The sequence below is a fragment of the Cetorhinus maximus genome, chromosome 5 (assembly GCF_964194155.1).
Source record: "Cetorhinus maximus chromosome 5, sCetMax3.hap1.1, whole genome shotgun sequence".
NCBI lineage: Eukaryota > Metazoa > Chordata > Chondrichthyes > Lamniformes > Cetorhinidae > Cetorhinus > Cetorhinus maximus.
This window is the reverse complement of record NC_135883.1, coordinates 21,214,097-21,228,383: the sequence shown is the minus strand read 5'-3', so window position 1 is coordinate 21,228,383 and position 14,287 is coordinate 21,214,097. Positions and strand designations below refer to the sequence as shown.

Below are 14,287 nucleotides of genomic sequence, written 5' to 3'. Positions count from 1 at the left end.
GTATTGGATAGAGAATCTTGTTTGTGAAAGGTTCAAGGGACCAGATAACTTTTCCTTGTTTCAGAATTTCTTGCTTCCTTAACATGCCTCCAGAACTTTGCATAAAAACTTTTCCTTTCCTCCATACAAAATAGGCCAACTGTCCTCATTTAAACAGTTCCCTGTCCCAGGAGGATAGATTCAGTAAAACCGCTTAAATTGTGGCTGCAGAGAACGGGTGTTTAGTCGTAGAAAATTATGAGACTGTGTGAAAGAAATTAAACAATATTGATTTACTCAAGCCTATAAATAAGATTCTAGAGCAATTTCGAAAATTATCAGCAATGTCAATAATTTCAATAATCTGCTATTTATTTCTATTATCCATGTGAATATATTGGCAAAATGTTGCTGCACAAGAGCTTGAAAGATAACACTACAGTAAAATTGAAGACACTTACACCACCAGCATTTTGCTCGCTAGCTGATGTACAGCTGAAAGCCAACTACTAGCCCTTCATCAAAAAAACAAATAAGGCATATATCTGTGGGAAGTTTGCCAAAAAATGAACTGAATTTATCTGGCAAAATATAAGTCAGCCATTTTTTTTCATAACTAACATGTCACACTTATCTCAGAACATAACAATAATATAAATTGCTGAATCCACTCACTCCAACAAATTTCCTGAAATCTAATATGTGAGTGGGCAAATGCATGGCAGATGCAGTATAATGTGGATAAATGTGAGGTTATCCATTTTGGTAGCAAAAACAGGAAGGCAGATTATTATCTGAATGGCTATAAATTGAGAGAGGGGAATGTGCAACGAGACCTGGGTGTCCTTGTACACGAGTCGTTGAAGGTAAGCATGCAGGTGCAGCAGGCCGTAAAGAAGGCAAATGGTGTGTTGGCCTTCATAGCCAGAGGATTCGAGTACAGGAACAGGGATGTCTTGCTGCAATTGTACAGGGCCTTGGTGAGACCACACCTGGAATACTGTGTGCAGTTTTGGTCGCCTTATCTGAGGAAGGATGTACTTGCTATAGAGGGAGTACAGCGAAGGTTTACCTAACTGATTCCTGGGATGGTGGGACTGACATATGAGGAGAGATTGAGTCGATTAGGATTATATTCGCTGGAGTTCAGAAGAATGAGGGGGATCTCATAAAAACCTATAAAATTCTATCAGGACTAGACAGGGTTGATGCAGGAAAGATGTTCCCGATGGTGGGGGAGTCCAGAACCAGGGATCACAGTCTGAGGATATGGGGTAGACCATTTAGGACTGAGATGAGGAGAAATTTCTTCACCCAGAGAGTGGTGAGCCTGTGGAATTCGTTACCACAGAAAGTAGTTGAGACCAAAACATTGTATGTTTTCAAGAAGGAGTTAGATATAGCTCTTGGGGCGAAAGGGATCAAAGGGTATGGGGAGAAAGCGGGAGCAGGCTATTGAGTTGGATGATCAGCCATGATCATAATGAAAGGCTCGAAGAGCCGAATGGCCTGCTCCTGCTCCTAGTTTCTATGTATTCAAAAACTTCTTCCAACATAAAAATTGGAACAATGCGATTAGAGTACACTACAGATTTCTACAATATTATCTAGATCAAATTCAGTCACGTATGTTTTCCTCACATAACATCCTACTTCAGTGCTGTCCAAGGAAACAAAATTTATAACCGTACAGCCAGCAAATCCACAAATAGCACATTGCACCTCCAATAGGTGTTATCTTCTCTGATTTATCACCTAACTTATGTAAAGGCACGCATACACAAAATAATAGTCACTGGTCCAATAATTTATTTACTCTAGAGTCATTATTCAGATCAAGCTTATAAGCATTATAGAACATCGTACATGCAGACAATTACAATAGCTAACAATTCAGATATTTGAATTAGTTTATCAGGCAAAGTAGAAAAAATTGTGTATAACAAGGAGCCATGGGATAAGAATTAAATTTCATGACTCAGCAATAAACAAGTAATTTCTGAGTCATGGTCAACATCAACAGTGAGATAGAGATGATATTCCACTAATTTAAATTGTGTATTTTTAGTAAAAGTTGGGCAAGTAAATAAAAATTATAAATCAACAGTAAAAGTACATATAAGTTTAAATAGGAACTAATTTTTCAAACAGCTTGCAAAGCCATTCCAGTGATATCACCATAAATTCCTCACGATCACAATTGGGATTCTAACTTATGGAAGATATTTTTACATGCGCTATGATTAAAACTAAACAATGAGGGTTTTCAACTAAACCAACAGAATTCCCAAGGTTCATTTTAAATCCCCAATAACTACAACAAATTGTATTTATATGGAGCCATTAATATAGTAAAACATTCTAAGGCATTTCACTGAGCATTAGCAAATAAAACTTGGCACCGAGCCACATGAGGAGATATTACGTCAGATGATCAAAAGCTTCATCTGAAAGGTAGGTTTTCAGAAGCTCTAAAGGAGAGACAGAGAGGTTTAGAAGAGGTAATTCCAAAGCTTAGTGTGAGACAGCAGATGGCATGACCAAGAATGGCAGAGAGATTAAAATAGGGGATGCGCAAAGAGGCCAGAATTAGAGCAGCGCAGGCATTTAAGGGTTATAGCGCTGAAGGAGCTTAAGGGATAGGGAAGGCAAAGACCAAGGAGGAATTTGAAAACAAGGCAGGAATTTTAAAATTGAGGCATTGCTGAACCAGGAACCAATGCAGGTGGATGGGACTTCAATGGGAGTTAGGGTATGAGCAACAGAGTTTACGGAGGGTGGAAGATGGGAGGCCAGCCAGCAGTGCGTTGGAACAATTAAGTCTAGAGGTTACAAATGCATGGATGAGTGTTTCAGCAGCAGATGATTGAGACGGAGCAGAGTTGGGCGGTGTTACAGAGGTCAGAGTAGGCGGTCTTAATGGTGGCTCATGTATGTTTAGCTTACCTCATGGTCAAATACGACACCAGGGTTGCAAACAGTCTGATTCAGCCTCAGACATTTGCCAGGGAAAGGGATGAAGTCAGTGGCAAAGGAACAGAATTTATGTCAGGGACTAAAGACAATGGCTTTAGTCTTCCCAATATTCAGTTGTTCTGCTCATTCAGTACTGGATATCGAAGCAGTCAGACAATTTAGAAACAGAGGGGGGAAATCGAGAAGGGTGGTGGTGGTGAAGTAGAGCTGGATGTCATCAGCGTACATAGAGGTGGAAGTCTGTAAAAATGAGACCAGCGTTCAAAAACTGAAATATGAATGAAATTGTAAATGAAGGAGGTACAAATGACAACGAGAAAAGGCTGTCATGTTCATGTGCAAGAGAATGCCAAACCCAAGAGGAGTAGTTGGGAGGCAAGAATGTCCTTTTCAATTGAAGGGATATACAGGGAATCCATACAGGTTGAAACTGGTTATGTGCGGAAAGATAAAGAAACATGGCGAAAATATGCTTGAAAAGATTGATGAAACTGAAGTCGAGATCTGATGGAGCAATGTAGAAGAGCTTCAGCAAAGGGGAGATTATGGAAAACTTCATTACCCTGGTGAAATTTTGAATGAAACAAATTAAATGAATGAATGCAGGAGCTACTAAAAGGAATCTTTATTTTTAGCAAAGGCAGTCTTACTTACGCTGTTAAATATATCATGTTAATTTTCAACTTGTGGAGATCAGCACAAATCTGCTAACACGACACTAAAAAAAACTAAATGTCCAATAAAAGGGGCTGGAGAGCTTGCTGCACACCAAGACTGTTTTATGCACTATGAAGTTAATCTAACTGCCAGCATGTCTGTTCCCCAGCCCCCACCCCCATCCCCATCCCCTCACATCAGGACTGAACATTTTCATTAAAATTAAATTTCAGTGTACAGCTGGGCAAAGCAGTTAATGCACTTGGCACAACTCCTCCAGAAACTCAGATGATAACCGCACACCTCTGCAATACCCCCAATATATGGGGGAAACCAGAGGGCCTTTGCCCACACAAGAGTAGGTAACCTAGCCCATGTATGGAAAGGTAATATCACTCATACCATCTTACTTGCAAAGAACTGTGCCACTTGCACGGCATCGTTCTCCAAAATCTTTGAGCCATCGTTCACCCATATTTTTAAAAAAAAATCTTCAGCCTACATCTATTTCAACGTGACAAATATCACTGCCGGATACATGCAACCGTAGACTGACACTAGCAACCAGCTTTGATCTGGTCAGCTCATCTCCAGGCAACAAGAAATGCCACTGTGGCAAAATGAAATGAACACAATTACCTTCCCCATGTCAAGATCTGCAGCAATGTCAATACTCTGCAGATCAGATATACACACACCAGTGCCCAGAATTAAACCATACTGTTCTGATTTAAAGCTGGCAGAATTGGCAGAGTTAACATTTTTATTTGGAGGCGTAAAAAGGCTCTCATAAAACTTACGTAGGGGGGCTACAATAATTGTGTGTGTGTGTGTGTGTGTGTGTGTGTGAGGGGGGTGGGGGGGGGGGGGTGGTGGAGTAAGAAAGGCCACTGAAAGCCATGAGGCTACACTGGGGTAACTGGCACCGAGCCATCCCTCAATCTGTGAACCGATAGGCCACTTCATGGACTTTCCCCGGAGTAGTTTCATGAAATAAGGTCGAGCCAGCACGCCTCAAGAAGCGGATTAGTCCGGTTCTCCTTCCAACTCTGCTGCGCTCTCAATCACTACTTTCATTCCCAGTGTGTGGAAACTGGACTGGAGCAGAGAGAATAAAAACATCCCTCCCCCTGCCCGCATCTAGCTCACAATGCCCTCAAAAGCCTCACCTGGTCACCATCAGTGTCGGATGTTTGTATAATCTGCCCCCAGATCCTCCGTGTCCAGCTCCACTCACTTCTCCTTTCTTCCTGCCCCCTTGTTTAACGGTCCTGGGCGCTCCGGCTCGCGCTCGCTTGCACACAAACCCTGCGCGAGCCCATCCGGTAAGACCCCGCCCATTGGCGGAGGCGCCGCCTGATTGGCGGCTCGCGGGGGAGCCCCCACCCAGCTCTCCTTCCCCCATTGGCGGAGGCGCCGCCTGATTGGCAGCCCGCGTGGGGAGCCCACCCAGCTCTCCTTCCCCCCATTGGCGGAGGCGCCGGCTGATTGGCAGCCCGCGGGAGAGCCCACCCAGCTCTCCCTTCCCCCCATTGGCCGAGGTGCCAGCTGATTGGCAGCCCGCGCGCGCTCCCGCGGACGAGAGCTGAAGAAAGACGCAGCAGAGAGGACGGGACCTATTCCCCTTGTTAGGCTTTCCTTAACTGGGGGGGTGAGGGAAGGAGAGAAATAGACGTCATGCTGGTTCCACCAGTTAGTTCTTCATCAGAATTGTTCAGTTGCGTTCATGTGCTTTAGACCACTTAACCTGTTGATGAGCAATCCTGACATTTTGTGGAAGAGCTTTTTGGGGCTTTTTTTTGAAAAAAAACAATGCAAAGGTCTTAGAGTGGTTCTTCTGCAAAGAAATATGAGCAGAAGGTGACTGTTGTAAGGTTATTTGGTGTCTCACAAAGAGATCTGGAGGCATATGTGGTTGAACATAAATTGTTTATTGTAACGGACCACTGTATGCATATATCTAAGGTATAGCCTTAACTAGGTGCTATCTTAATGCTGACTTCTCTCAGACCCTCTCTAAACACAGCCTACCATCCTGTGGCGCTCTACATCATAATGTGGGTGGTACTTCCAGTCCCACATTTAGCTCTTACTAGCCGGACACCCTTATACTACAATAATATAAAAGCAAAATATTGCCGGTGCTGGAAATCTGAAACGAAAACAGAAAATGCCGGAAAAACTCAGCAGGTCTAGCTGCATCTGTGGAGAAGAGAAACAGTTAACGTTTCGAGTCCACACGACCCTACTTCAGAACTAAAGAGAAGCGGAAATGTGATGAAATGTATACTGTTTAAGGGGTGTGGAGCTGGTGAGGCTGGATAGAAGACCTGTGATAGGTGGGGACAAAGGATAGATTGACAAAGATGTCATGAACTAAAGGACAAAGGGAGTGTTAATGGCAGTGGTAAGAGCTAAAAAGGTGCTGATAATGGCATGAAGGTAAGAAAGCAGAATGTGATAATAGCAGACAAGGGTAAGCATTGTGTGAAAGAACAATATGGAACAAATAACAGATTGTCCTTTTGAGGATGGGTACGGAAAGGGGATGGTGGTGGGGAAAAAGGATAGAAAATAGGATAAAAGGGGGATAAAACAATGAATAAATGAATAAAATAAATAAAAACAAGTGAATAAAAAATAAAAATGAATGTAGAAAAAAGATTTAAAAGGTGGTGAGGATAGAGGAGAGAGTTCATGGTCTGAAGTTGTTGAACTCAATGTTAAGTCCGGAAGGCTTGACCCTTATACTACACTTCCCCTAAGTCCATACCCAAATATATTTACAACAAAATATTTCCATGCTACCCCTTCTCCCCTCAAGTCTTTGACTTTGCAAATTCAGATGATCCCAAGGCTTTACAACTCCTTCAGATCTTGTTTTCTCCCCATTCGGAGGAATGGTAGTCTCAGTTGCTACAGGCTGACTTTGTTGGTTCCAAGTTGAAAGCACTTGGTGTTTCACATACATGGGTTTCAACATCTGGTTCATTTCTTGCGCTCTTTAATGTTATGTTTCTCTTTGTTGGCAATCAATCTTTTTAGATCGGGTACCAGGGGTTTGTCCTTTTCCTTCCGAAGAGAATGTTCGCTCCGTTCATTTATAAATTGGACTCAGGTTTTCTTTTTCTGAGGGGTCCACCATGTTCTTCTTGGAACTTGATGTTTCAAAAATTGAACCTTCATTTCCAGTTGTTTCAGTTTTAGCCAAATATTTGTTCACTGTCTTATTTTCCGGTTGCTTTTTAAGCCTATTAATCCTTTCATTCAACTCAGCCACTACTATGAGGTGTTCAGTTGTCTTTGTTTGAGAGTTACCTGTGGAACCCTTATACAAGCTTAACAACTTCACTTGGGCATTCAGTTCCTTTCGGGGTCTTTCTACCATGGTCACTGACTGCTCCTTAGACTTTTCCAATTCACTTGTTTGATCCTCAATCTGTTTCTTAGAATTTTCCTTATCTGCTTTTGAAGTCTGGATTTGCTTTTCCATGCTGTGCATTGCATCTTTCATGTCCTTCAGATTGGATCGAAGTTCAAGAATTTCATTGCTCTTTTCACAACGAAGTTCCAACATTTCATCAATTTTGATTGTTAATTAATTCTACTGTTCTGATTCATCATCAATTCCTTTTCACGATCCTTAATAGAGACTTCTGATACTTGAACTTCCTCAAGTTCTAATTTATCATTAGCAAACTCATCTTCTGTATGTGAAAATTGGTTCTCTACACTGAACAGTCTTTCCTTAGTACAGCCTAATTCCTCTGTGCTATCTTTCAAGCTCCCAATCTTTAATTTTACTTCTGCTAGTTGTTTCTAAGACTCTTCACGCTCCTCTGAGAGAACTTTACTTTCTCTGTCAACTTGTCTTGACATTCTAGGTTCTTGATTTTAATTTCAGCCATGTAATCTTTCAACAATTCAATAGTTCTTAGTAAGTTTGAGGCATCTAGTGCCATTCCTTCTAGTTCTTTGATCTTCAGCATTGGATTTACATTCCCCGGATTTATTTTTGTCTTTTCTTTCTTTGTCTGCAGCAGAGATTTGTCTTTATCCTTCATTTTGATTTCATTGTTGGCCAGGTCTGTCTCCGGCGAAGTCTTAGCTTGTTTCAATTCTGTAATCATGCTACCCATGGCTTCAGTATATACTCACAGCTTGGAAAGCTCTACGGCTTTTCCTATCAATGATCTTTTCTATTTCGTTGGCTTTTCAGCCTAATAATTTCCATGTTCACCTTCTCTTTCAATTGGGTATGCTGTTAAAGTTTTTCTGACTGTCGAACTACAAATTTTTTACTTTTTGTTGCTTCTGTACACAAGAATTCTTCATCTTTTCCTTTTCTTCCTGCAGTCTTTCACTTTGCAGTTTGGCCTCTACGTACCTCCCCATCACTTTTCCCATGCGCTCATCCTTTTTGCCCATAGCTTAAACAAACTTGTTTTCTATTTCTTTATATATATCTTTGGAAATGTAATATTTTTCCAAGTTTTCTTCCAAATGTCCAACCATTTTCTTCAGCTCTGTAGTCTCTTTCTTGTACCTCTTGACTTCCTCCTAGAATATAGAATATTGCTGAGTTTTCCCTGTCAACTGGCTCTTTAGTTCTTTCAGAGTGACATTAAATTAATTTTGCTTCCCTTCATAATTTTCCAGAGGAACAGACTGCAATCTGAGGGATCCTTGGAGCATGTGAAGCTCATTCAACAGGTTTCCCTTTTCATTATAAAGCTCAATTGTTTCTTCTTGAGTTTTCTTGTAATTCAACAGTGTCTCCTCAATTCTACTGTTCAAAGCAGTCTTCATTTCTTCATGCTGATAAAGAGTTAGGTACTCCTTTTGCATTTGTTCTTGAAGGACAATTAGATATTCTTTCAACTGTTTATTTTCTTGTTCAGCTCTTGCCATCTCACTCTGTGCTTCAGTGCATTGCTTTGTGGCTACTGGTAGTTCCAACACAGCTTTTTCTGAAGTAGAATTCAACATCTTTTTGAACTCCTCATGTGTTTTTCCAGGGGCGCATATTGATTCTTCAAAGAGTCTTTCAAGGCAGCAATTTCTTTGAGTACATTTTCTGCCTGCTGTTGTGCCTGGCAATACTTCTGGTTGAGTTTTTACAGCTCCCTCCTCTGCTTGCCCACAATGAAATTCAGAGTTTTCATTCCCTCCTTGTGCTTTTCTGGATATATGTACTGAGTCTGCACATTATTCAGATTTTTGCTTATTGCATTCTTTTTCTTTCAAAGCTTACTTGTACCTTTGTGACACCTCAGAAATTTGTTTGTTCAGATCTTGAACAGTTTGGTTCATTGAAGACTTTAGTTTATCATACCTTTTCAAAGGTACATACTCAGCTTGAATCTTGTCTTTCAACTCAGCTATCAGACAAAGATTTTCCTATGTAATTGTTTCAAATTCCTTTTGAGGTTTTATTGCTTCTGGGTTACATCAGATAACTTTTCTTCATTCACAGCCATCTGCTTGCTCTGCACTGCCACCTGCTGTTGCAGTTTGGGTACTGTGTAGGCATTTTCAAAAAGCTCTATTTTTAATCCTTTCAGCTATTTCTCAGCCTCTTGTTTCCTCTGCACTAAACTCTTCAGCTCATGCACTTCATTGCGCTGACATGATATGTAACCATTTTGTGTTTTGCTTGGGTATTGTCTTCCTCACCATGGGGTCTTCTTTCCCGTTTGGTGCTTTATTGGGAGTGTTCTATACCATTTTTTAAAGGTCTGTGCTCTCCACAGCATAGGGTTTAAAATACTCGTCAAAGGTTTTTAATGCCTCAACAAATGTGGTTGAAGATTCATCTATACCTTGTCTTATGATTACATTGTCAGCAAATACACCAAATAAATACAGGAATGTATTAACTTGCACTTCATCTGATTTCCTACTTAATCTTGATGTCCTCCTGGAGTGTAAAAATTTTTTTCTCCATGACACCCAATTTTGCATCTAGTTTGGCCCTTGCATGAACTCAAACTGGTCTGGTAATTTTAATTTGCTGTACATGGATGTTTTTCAGAACTGGGGAGTACAGCTTTAATTTAATTTTTCTGAGATGGTACCGCAGTAACCATTTTACTCCTTTCTTCATCCACTTGTCAGGTTTTGGTGGGATCCCGTTGTGATCTGGGAGCCATCTTTAAACCTTTGCAATTCTGCAGAAAACCTTTTAAACTAACAATTTGGGGCAGCGATTTGCTTCTTTGAGCTTGGAAAATCAATGCGAAGGCATTTTGTTTTGTTCTGCCTTCTGTTTTAAATTTTTTTGTTCATTCGAGCTCAGCTGCTGTGTGGCACGGCGACAACTCTGGACCCGGCTAGGGCGTTCTTCCAGCTGCATTGGTTAAACAATTGGTATGCTTTGCCTGATTAGTGCCCTGATTATTTTTAAGAGGTTTGCTCAGCCTTTTAGTGAATTTTGCTCACCATTTTTGTGATCTGGCTAGGTCCTTTGATTCTGCATTGGATCAGGTTTGGCAACGGACCTCCACATGCTCTGGTAGAGTCCTTTTTAGCTGCCCTTCTTTTGCCCTTCAACCTCCAAGCCTGTGATGGAGCTTTTTTAGGTGATTCCCATCTGTGTCTTTGATTTCGGTGCACTTCACACAAACCATACTGCAGTTTCTTTGTTTTTTCATGTCTTGGGATTTCGGGGTTCTTCACTTGCTGCCACCGTGTTGTAAGGTTGCTTGGTGTCTTACTAAGAGGTCTGGAGGCTTGTGTGGTTGAACATAAACTGTTTATTAGTAACAGGCAACTAAATATCTATCTCCAAGGTACAGTCCTAGCTAGGCGTTATCTTCATGATGATTTCCCTCAGACTCTCTCTACATACAGTCTACCATCCTGTGACTCTCTACATCATAGTGTTTCCCCAGTCCCATATTAGGCCTTACTAACCTGAACACCCTAATACTACATAAACCATACAGCCCATCAAGCCTGCTCTGCCGTTCAATATGGTCAAGGTTGATCCAGAGCTTCAAACCTGCTTTCATGCCCACTCCCCATATCCCTTGATTCCCTGAGAGTCTATCGCAGCCTTAAATATATTCAACGATGAAGCATCCACAACCTTCTGGTGTATGAAAATTCCAAAGATTCACAACCCTTTGAGTGAAATAATTTATCCTCACCTCAGTCCTAAATAATCAGCCCCTTATCCTTAGACTGTGACCCGGGGAATTAGATTCATGGAATAGCGGAAAAAATCTATCTGTATTTACTTTCAAGCCCCTTCAGAATCTTATATCTGTCAATGAGATCTTCTCTCATTCTTCTAAACTCCAGAGAACATAAGCCCAATTTACTCAGCCTCTCGTCATAGGGAAACTCTCTTATATCAGGGTCCAATTTAGTGAGCATTTGTTGTACCACCAAGACAAGTATATCCTTCCTTAAACATGGAGACCAAAACTGCACACAGTATTCCAGATTTGGTCTCACTAAAGCCCATGCAATTGTAGTAAAATATCTTTATTCCTATACTCCAATCCCCTTGCAATAAAGTTCAACATGCCATTTGCCTTCCTAATTGCTTGCTGCCCCTGCATGCTAGCTTTCTGCTTTCCTTGTACAAGAACACCCAAGTCTCTTTAAGCATCAACATTTAAAAGTTTCAAACCTTTTAAAAAATATTCTTCCTGTCTATTCTTTCAACCAAAGTGAATAACTTCACACTTCCCCACATTATACTCCATTTGCCGTCTTGTTGCACACTCACTTAACCTATCTATATCTCTTTGCAGCCTCTCTGAGGATTCAGTGAATTGGAACATAGAATGGTTGCAGCACTAAAGTGGGCTGTTCAGTCCATCATGTCTGTGCTTGCCCTTTGAAGGAGCAATTCACCTAGTGCCACTCCCCTGCCTTGGAAGCAATACTCCAATTAAAGCTGAACCAGTGTTTTAAACAGGCTTAACAAAATATCCTTGCTTTTGTACTCTATGCTCCTATTGATAAAGCCCAGGAAGCCGTATGCTTTATTAACTGCTCTCTCAACCTATCCCGCCACCTTCAATGGTTAATGCATAAATACACCCAAGTTCCTCTGTTCCTGCACCCCTTTTAGAATTATACCCTTTATGTTGTCTCCCTGCATTATGTTGTCTTCCTATCAAAATAAATCACTTCACTCTGTATTAAATTTCATCTGCCACTTGTTAGCCCATTCCACCAACATACTCCCACTTATTTCAGTATCCTTGGATGAATGTCATCTGGTCCTGCTACCCTATCAACCTTATGTGGAGACAGCCTAACCAATACCACCTCCTTATCAATTTTACAAACTTCAAATGTCTGAACTACCTCTTCTTTCACCATGACCTGCACAACCTCTTCTTCCTTGGTAAAGACAGATGCAAAGTATTAATTTAATACCTCAGTCATGCCCACTGCCTCCATGCATAAATCCCCCTTCTGGTCCCTAATCAGCCCCACTCCTCTTACCAACGTTTTACTGTTTATATGCCAAGAGAAGAATTTTGGTTTCCCTTTTCTGTTAGCTGTCAGTCTCTTCTCATACGCTTTCTTTCCTTCTCTTATTTGCTTTTTCAATTTCTCTCTGAACCTTCTATATTCAGCCTGGTTCCATGTTGTATTATCCACCTGACATCTGTCATGAGCACACTTTTTCTGCTTCATCTTAATATCTATCTCTTAGGTTATCAAGGGTGCTCTGGATTTGTTTGCCCTACCTTTCCCCTTCATGGGAATATACCTTGATTGTACTTGAACTATCACTTCTTTAAAGGCAGCCCTTATTGTTCAGTTAATGCTTTGCCTGCTAATCTTTGATTCTGATTCTTGCCCCATTGGAGTTGGCTTTCCCCCAATTAATTATTCTTACTCTGGATTGCTCCTTGTCCCTTTCCATAGCCAACCTAAACCTTATGAAGCAATAATCAGTGTGCCCTAAATGTTCCCCTATTGACACTTGAATCACTTGGTCCACCTCATTCCCAAGAACAAGAACCAGCCAGTGCCTCCTTTCCTGTTGGACTGGAAATGTACTGCTGCAGAAAATTTGTAGCACCATCTTGTGGCAGTGCTGTGTAGCAACTGCTCCTACTGATAATGAAATTCTGTAAAAATGATTGATGTTCATAATGTTTGTTCGTAATCAAGATTTAATTGGCTCCTATACATAATAAGACATTTGTCTGTTATTGAAAGGGTGTGCAAACAAAACAGTTCCGATGAAAGGCCATAGACCTGAAATTTTAAGCTAACCTTTTTTCCTTTATCTGCACAAGCTGCTTTATCTGCTGAGAGTTTCCAGCACTTTTTTGGTTTTATTTCACATTTTCCGCAATTTAAGTATTTTGCTTTTAGCAAATTCTCTATTTTCTATTTAACCGAATTATAACAAGAATGAATATATATCATTCAAAAGATTGAGTAATTAACCCCCTCTTTCTCTGCTAAACTTAATGAAAATGCAATTATAAAGCTCAGTTATTTATTACCACAATACAGATGCAACAATAAGTACCGCACACACACACCATGAACCAATTTTGTTAATTGAAATGCTGACCTGAGTAAAATCCTACCTCTCAATTCAAACAAAGCACTTTAAACACTTGCCTTATATGCAGAACTATCCTATTATCCAAATTTTTGATCTGCACCTTAGTTTCATATATCCAATCTGAGTAATTAGTATTTTAATAACAACATGCCCGCATATGCAGAGTGTACTGTAGCCACATTAATCATGTCTCTAGTACATAGTGCAGCCCACTGCTGTGGGTCTCAACCCTGATGCTGAATCTGATTAGAACACAACATCTGGGTCAGCTTAGCTCTATTATTTCTTTGTATCCTGGACGAAATTGGAACGCTGATCCTATTTTGGCTTTGCTCAGTTTGATGCACTGTATGTTAACTCTGCCTTCGTGACCTTCATTGCAGTTAGTCACTATGATTTGGAAATGAAATGTGTTAATAATAGAGGATTTCTCTCTGTTCCTACTGGTGATTGCAGTTCCAACACCATTATTATTTCCTATTTGCTGGAACTCAGTTGCTGTGTCAGATGTGGATTTCCAGTCTTTCCTGGGGGCTTAAAATATGGTTCCCTCTTGTTTCAGTTTACAAGGAAAGTATTTTAGTTTACAGCTATTTCTAAAAATGTTCAAAACTTCCTAATTATTTAAGTCATATTGCAGAAATGTGAGGTACTTTGCTTCCTCAATGCACATTTCCCAAATCCAGAGCCATTTTTTGTGCTTTTATTTTTTGATCAAATTGACTTGTGAGGTTTGGCATTGCGACAAAAATAAGTTTACTTCTGCTTTGCAGTGCTCATGGATATGCTATTTGCTTTTATGATATTTGTGTTATAGATAAATCAATCACTGTGACACTGTATATAGTCAATAAAAAGTACAGCTGGGTCACAGGCGAGTGGTCTTTGTAGCTAGGCGCATAGATGTAATTCAGTCCCTAATTCATTCCGTCCTTAATTTCATATTGTCTTTATAAATTCCGATGTGCACATTTTTATAATGGAAATTGCCTGTACAAATGTCATGTGTTTCCTGCATTTCAATAGTTATTACATTTCAAAAGCACTTAATTGGCAATGCTATGTTTTTGGATGCCCTGAGACCATTAAATGTTCTATCTAAATGCAAGCTGTTTCATTCTACTA

At 40.4% G+C, this 14,287-nt stretch overlaps 1 pseudogene; it reads right to left on the bottom strand.

Moving 5' to 3' along the window:
- Window positions 1-7,421: 7,421 nt before the first annotated feature.
- LOC144680438 (uveal autoantigen with coiled-coil domains and ankyrin repeats-like) lies at window positions 7,422-9,092 on the bottom strand (annotated as a pseudogene).
- Between the last annotated feature and the right edge of the window lie 5,195 nt (window positions 9,093-14,287).